The sequence below is a fragment of the Malania oleifera genome, chromosome 11, assembly GCF_029873635.1.
Source record: "Malania oleifera isolate guangnan ecotype guangnan chromosome 11, ASM2987363v1, whole genome shotgun sequence".
Taxonomy (NCBI): Eukaryota; Viridiplantae; Streptophyta; class Magnoliopsida; order Santalales; family Ximeniaceae; genus Malania; species Malania oleifera.
In genome coordinates this window covers 14751591-14758201 of record NC_080427.1, presented here as the reverse complement: position 1 = coordinate 14758201, position 6611 = coordinate 14751591, and the positions used below count along the sequence as shown (strand labels likewise).

The window sequence follows — 6611 nt, the reverse complement described above, 5'->3', positions numbered from 1 at the left end:
TTTCGCACCATTGGGATTCTTGCCACTAGGATTAGCACCATTGGGATTCCCACCATTGGGTTCTGTGCCACCGGGATTCTATAAATTGCCCCTTTCACCTCATTTATTTCTTGTCTATGGAGGAAGCTCTTCCTGTAGTCAGTTGGTATGCCTTCTCCCCTTGTTCTTTTCTTTTTCCTTTTTGATTGTTTGTTTGAGTTTTTGTTGGCATTTATATACCTTTTTTACGTGTTCTTCACATGTTCTTCTGTGTTCTTAAAAAATTTTCCAAAAGAAGTTTATTTTGATCTTACTTGATGAATAAAAGTTTTTTTTTTTTTTTCTATTTATCCTTCTTTTAGGAGCCTTTGAAAATGGAAACTTCTGAGGCTCACTCTTCAACAATAGTTAGTATAAGGAGTGCCAGATATTATCTTTCTCTAGATGATCTTTTGATCCTACATAGCTTGTACTTTATTCCGAGCACCTTTCGTCTCAGGGTTCCTAGCAACTCAAAATCAGCCCTCTAGTAAGGTCCAGATGAAGTCTGCTTGTATGCTGACTACTTTGATATAGGCTTAGGCTACCCTTTCACCTTTTTATTTATGATGTTATGTGGTTTTACAATCTATTGCCTAGCCAGCTGGCCCCCAACTAATACCTTACTCTGGTGTGCTTTGCATCTCTCCTCATCCACAAGGGCCACCAACCTAAGGTCAGACTATTTCGATCTTGTCCCCAAATAAGGAAGCATTCTTTATTTTTAACTGCCTCCTAGAATTTAAGGTCTTCATCCTTGGCACTTCCTCTATACATCAATGGAAGTCTAGGTTCTTTTTTTGGGTCCATGGAGTTGGATTTTTATAAGTGATGTGTTCCTAAAAAGTGCCATTTTAGGCCCCCATTTACCTATATGATGTTCTTATTTCCTGGACCACCATGTAACACAAATTTCTAAAAAAATACTTCCCCATTGAGAAGACTAACTAGCTTAGGAAGGCCATCACCAATTTTTCACAGATAGATGATGAGCAAATTTTCGAGACATGGGAGTGTTTTAGGGACCTTTTGTGTAAATGCCCACACCATCAAGTCCCTAGGTGGCAGTTAGTTCAAACCTTTTATGAGGGGTTAGCTAAGTGCAATAGATCCATGGTCGAAGCATCATGCAGAGGTACTTTCCTCACGAAGCATAAGATTGAGGCTTGAACTCTCTTTGAGACCCTCCCCGAGAATTCTCAGCAACATATTATTGCCGCTTACAGACCTTCCCAACCTTCTTCTTCCCATTCTAAGGGAGTCTATGAGCTAGCCACCATCTATGAACTCACACCCACTTTGCACACCATTGTTAAGAAACTCGATCAAGTTTTGTGCCTAGGACAACCACCTTAGCTGGTGGCGTGTGTAGAGTTGTGTGTCATATGTTCTGATCCCTCTCACACCTGCTATACTTGCCCCCATGCACCTCTCACACCTGAGTTTGTGCAAGAGGAAGTTAAATCCACCTATAATTGCTACGACATGCTGACCAATGATCCATAATCCAATAAGTACAATCCTGGGTGAAGTAGACATCCTAACTTCTCCTGGAAGCTACAAGCTCCAGGTTTTCCAACCCAAAGACCTCAGTAATCACCAAATGCTCCACCTTCTTGACCATTTTAGAATTCAAATCCTCTAAATCCTCCCATTCTTGCCCCTCTCCAATCAGTTTATCAACCACCATAACTCACTCAAAAAATGAGCAACTTGGAAGCTATCCCAAGTATAGGAGTTCTGTCGTGTAATATTTAGCCCAAGGGCCAAATTTTCTCCTTAGGGAATGTAGTTTAATTCCAAATTTTATTTAAGTCCAATCAAAAAGTAAGAAACAAAAGGGCACTAAACACGGTTCAGATTCGGGTTTTTCAGGATGTTAAGATTTTCTTTTGATAAATTAAACGAACATACAATTTAAACTATGAGTCTTAACATGCACTAAAGTTAACACTGAGAAACAGAAATCCTATGTCTAATAGCTAAGTAAGAATCAAACCACGCGTTGAATTTCGGAAAAAGAATAAAAACAATAGCTTTAAACACAAACTTAAGTATGCAATTAAAAACTTAATCGAACACAAACTCAAACAAGGAAAAGAAAATTTTTGTAATCAAAAACTTAGCCAAAATTAGAACTTTAAAACCTAAATAATTAAAGAAACACGATAAAATTCCACTCTAATTAAACTGAAGTTAAAATAAACGGAAGTCAACAAAATTAAATCCTAAAGAAGATTTTTTTTTTCTTTTTGTATTTTATTTCTTTTATTTTTTTTTTCTTTCAAGAAACTCAACCGAACTCTAATCTATTAAAAATTAACGCAGATAAAAAAAATTAAATCTAGTGCTAATACTAATTGATAAGAGAAAAAAATTAAATAACTTAATTAATAATCATCCAACAAAGATTCAAGAGTTCAGAACTTGAATAAAAATTTTATTGAAAAATTAGCAGAACCATTCAAGTATTTAAAAATAAGAGTAGAGAGAGAGAGAGAGAGAGAGAGAGAGAGAGAGAGATAGAGAGAGAGAGAAAAGAGAGAGAGAGAGAGAGAGAGAGAGAGAGAGAGAGAGAGAGAGAGAGAGAGAGAGAGAGAGAGGGAGGGAGAGAGAGAGATAAGTGGTTGGCTGTGGAGGCTTCTCGGGTTGTTTGCAGCAGCAACAGCTATATGTAGGTGCTCAGCTGTAGCAGCAGCAGCAACTGGCAGGGGGGAGCTTGACTATGTGCTCATGGTTGCAGTAGGAGAATGAGTTTAGCAAGAGGCAAAGGTTGAAGTAGCAACAACATGGGAGGGTTCTCGGCTATTTGGAGCAATAGCAAAGGTTATGGGATGATGCTCAGATTCAGCTACAGCAGCAGGTACTCAGCTGTGGCAAGGCAGCAAAGGTTGGAGAAAAATAAGGGAGAGAGAGGAAGAAGAAGAGGGAGAGAGAAGATAGAGAGAAGGATAGAAGAGTTGAGAGGATTAGAGAGGGAGACTGGGTTGTGCGTGAGGGAGAAGAGAGTAGAGTTAAAGAGATAGAGGAGAGAAAGGAGAGTGAAGGAAAAGTTAGAGAGAAGAGGGTTGGGGCTCTAGAGTGAAAAAGAAAAAAAAAATATGTACATATGTAAACTTGAAAACCCCTAACCCTATGCCCAGCGCCAATTTGGAGAGGACATGGCTTCTTGGCCGGGTCAAATCAACCAAAAAAATTATTTTTTTGCTTTTTTTTTCTTCTTTTCTTGTTCCTCCATTTTTCTTCTTTTGTTTCTCAGCGAACAAGGGAAATCTTTATCATCCTAGAGCTTGTATCTCTCAAAACATAAAACATGAAAGTTGTAGATAATTTTCTCAGCTTTCCACAGAATTTTGAATTGGCTTGATCAAAGCTCGAACGAGAGGGTTATGCCCAAAATATGAAATAGTGTCACTTTTAGCTTCTAGTAATTGCCCTGCGATAAAAAAAAATACTAAAAATTAATAAATTACTCAATAAAATCCAAATATTATAAATATGATACAATGTTAAAATATTGAGGGTAATTAGGTATTTAATTAAAAATATAAGCCTCAATGCATGAATTAAAGCACCTAATTACACAGTTTAAGCGCATAATCACACCCCACCAACTAACGTTTTGTTAGTCTCTAGCAAATAACATGAATGAATTCCAGGGCGGTACCCACAAATGCTAACTCCAACAAACATGAAATGACTACGCATGTGACACGACCATACCATTTCACATACAGGGATATAACCGAATTTCACACAAACTCATCATATACAATGCACACAACTCCGCAGTAAGTCATTCATGCAAGTCTCATCGTTATATGGTCGTTAAAAATAGTATACTCACATGAAGTTAACCAGCAATACAATTCAGAGTTAATGCAGTTATATAAATTCAAGTATAAACATGCGAAGTCTTGAGGTATGTATAATGTGTATGACTCATTACACTCAGGATACCAGTGGACACCTATAAAATGGTCATTTTGACCCGGTTTAACTAGTATACCCTTAAGAACACTAAAAAAGAATGGGTTCACTCATCATATGTGAGGAGGAGTGTCGCGATATGTATGAAGTAGGGGTGAGCAAATGGTCGGTTCGGCCACATTCGGTTAATTAACCGAATTAACCAAAATTTTCGGTTAATGATTTCTAATAACCGAACCGACCGAACAAAGGAAGCTCACCGAATCGAACCCGACCGAATACCTTTTCGCGTAATTCGGTTAACCGAATTTAACCGAAATAATTTGAAATTAATTATTAAAAACAAAATATAATTATAACTTTTTTACTAATTCGAGCTTAATTAAGCATCTCATTTATTAATTTTATTAATAAAAAAGATATTTTGGTATTAAACTATAAGAGTAGAATCACTAGAATCATTAATTATCAATTCAGTTAATTCGGTTAACCGAATTGATAATTCATATTAACCGAACCGATAATCGATTAACCGAAAATTGGTAAAATCGTAACCGAACCGAACCGACCCTATTTCTTGACCGAACCGAACCGACCGAAATTGGTCGATTAATTCGGTTAATTCGGGTTTCCCCGAATTATGCTCACCCTTAGTATGAAGTGGACTAGTCTGAAAAGGATCTAGCCTATCTGTGAGGTGTTGGGTCCTTCACCCTAACATCTTCTCACCTACTCGTCATGTCCAACCAAGGCCACCCTAGATAAACTTATTCACAAACCTAACGTGAATACATCTAAAGTATTAAGAGGTTAAAGAGTCTTCATATGTGGAGAATATGTGTCGTGTCCCTGACTTTTTGTGGTATTTATATGGAGCAGGTATTAGCCTTTCATTTCATGTGCATTTTTTCTTATTCTTTTTTCTTCTCATTCTTCAATTTCTGTCTTTTCATTGTCAATTAGGACAATCATTACACATCTTTTATTGTCTTCATACCACCAATGGGAATTCAACTCAAACAGTAGTCCATGAACTAAGTCTATTTCTAAGGATGGTTCAGCCTTAACATCTTGAGTAGGCTATAAGACCTAGGTTTCTACCTCCCCACTAGATGCCACCTCTAGGCTAGTAAGTCAGAACAGAGACTAGTGTACAAAAAATCGTCCAGAATAAAAGAGAACTGAGCTTCAGAACTCTAATTTGATGTTATCACTCAAAAGGATGATAAATAGCTCAAGGATATCTTACAAGGTGTCATAGTCGCCACGGGTGTTCTCTTAGTGCTCATAAGGAACCTTAAGTACAATGAATCAGATGAATGTGTCTATTCAACCTCGTGAGATACCATGTAAATACGAGAGTTTATATAGCCAAATTAATGCGAGTGTGCTACCAATCAATTCTTCATGAATTTACAAAGTCATATAAAGAGAAACTACATATAAATGACTCGAGTGTGTAACTCTTAGGTTATATGCAACTATGTGAAGGGTATACGTCAATGTTAATCATGACATAATCATCTATCCTCAAAACCCCTTTTCCAATTTTTTTTTTATTTAATACAAAACTCAGCAAGTGGACGTGCACAGTGTCACATGTAAATTCTCCTCCCTCCCCCCCCCCCAACTAAAGTGGAACATTGTCCTCAATATGAAAGCATAAGGGAATTAAAAAAGATGTGCACGGGGGAAGTAGAGCGTACTTGGGTGGAGAAGTAAGGGAAAAGAAAAACCAAAACTATAGAAAAATGTACCTTAAAATAAATTAGAAATAAAGCAAGGTAAAGCAAAATGAAAAGAAGAGAAAAAAAAAAAAAAAACATCACAGTCTGTCTGGCGAAGGCTCTGGAGGAATTTCATCTGGTGGGTGCAGGTCTATAAATTGACCGGCAAGTCTCCAAATTTGAGTCACCAAAATGAATCATTCTTGTTACCTGCACAAAAATTAGCCTCCAATAAATCAATACATTCTAAGGTACCAGACAAAACATGTGCAGATTGCCTTCCTGGTTTTAACAAAAAGGGATCTTTATTTAGTATATTTTCCAAGAAATCCACTTCTTTAAGAATTGGTCTTTGAGGCAAAGTATTCAGAGCAGTTACCTTTGGTTCTTCAGAAGCATCAACATTAAAAATTTTACCTGGTTCCTTGAAAGTTAAATTCTCGCCAGTCTGCTCACCCTCTTTATCGGGTGTACCCATCACCGTACCACTGTGGGGATTCGCTTTGACATTGCACTTCTTGACATTTACTCCAATAGGGAATGATGGTTCCACGGTTGTCAATCTCTGAGGGTGAGGTACCACAAGTTGATACTCTTTACTGGTCTCGGTCTCCATATTAACTGACTTTTTCAATTCTAGGCTCGCTTCCTCTGATTTTTCTTTGACCTCATCTATCTTAGTCATAACTTCAGGTGCTAGGACAACTGTTTGTTTTTTGATGAGTCTTTTAGGTTTGGAAACTTCTTTTCCACTTCTCGAAGTAATAACAGCCTATGCTGTCTCAAGATAAACATTATATATTTGTTGTTGTTGCTACTGGTATTCTTGAGGATTAGGCTGAGGTTTTACCGGAAATTCCCTTTTTTCTAAGATATTCAACCACATGCTCATATCATTAATGGTGTCTCGCAATTCATTTATGACCGAGTGTACTG

At 37.3% G+C, this 6611-nt stretch overlaps 1 non-coding gene across 1 annotated transcript; it reads right to left on the bottom strand.

Moving 5' to 3' along the window:
* Positions 1 to 967: 967 nt before the first annotated feature.
* LOC131143539 (small nucleolar RNA R71) lies at positions 968 to 1073 on the bottom strand. The gene has a single exon (XR_009133527.1). It is a non-coding gene; the product is annotated as a small nucleolar RNA R71 (small nucleolar RNA).
* Between the last annotated feature and the right edge of the window lie 5538 nt (positions 1074 to 6611).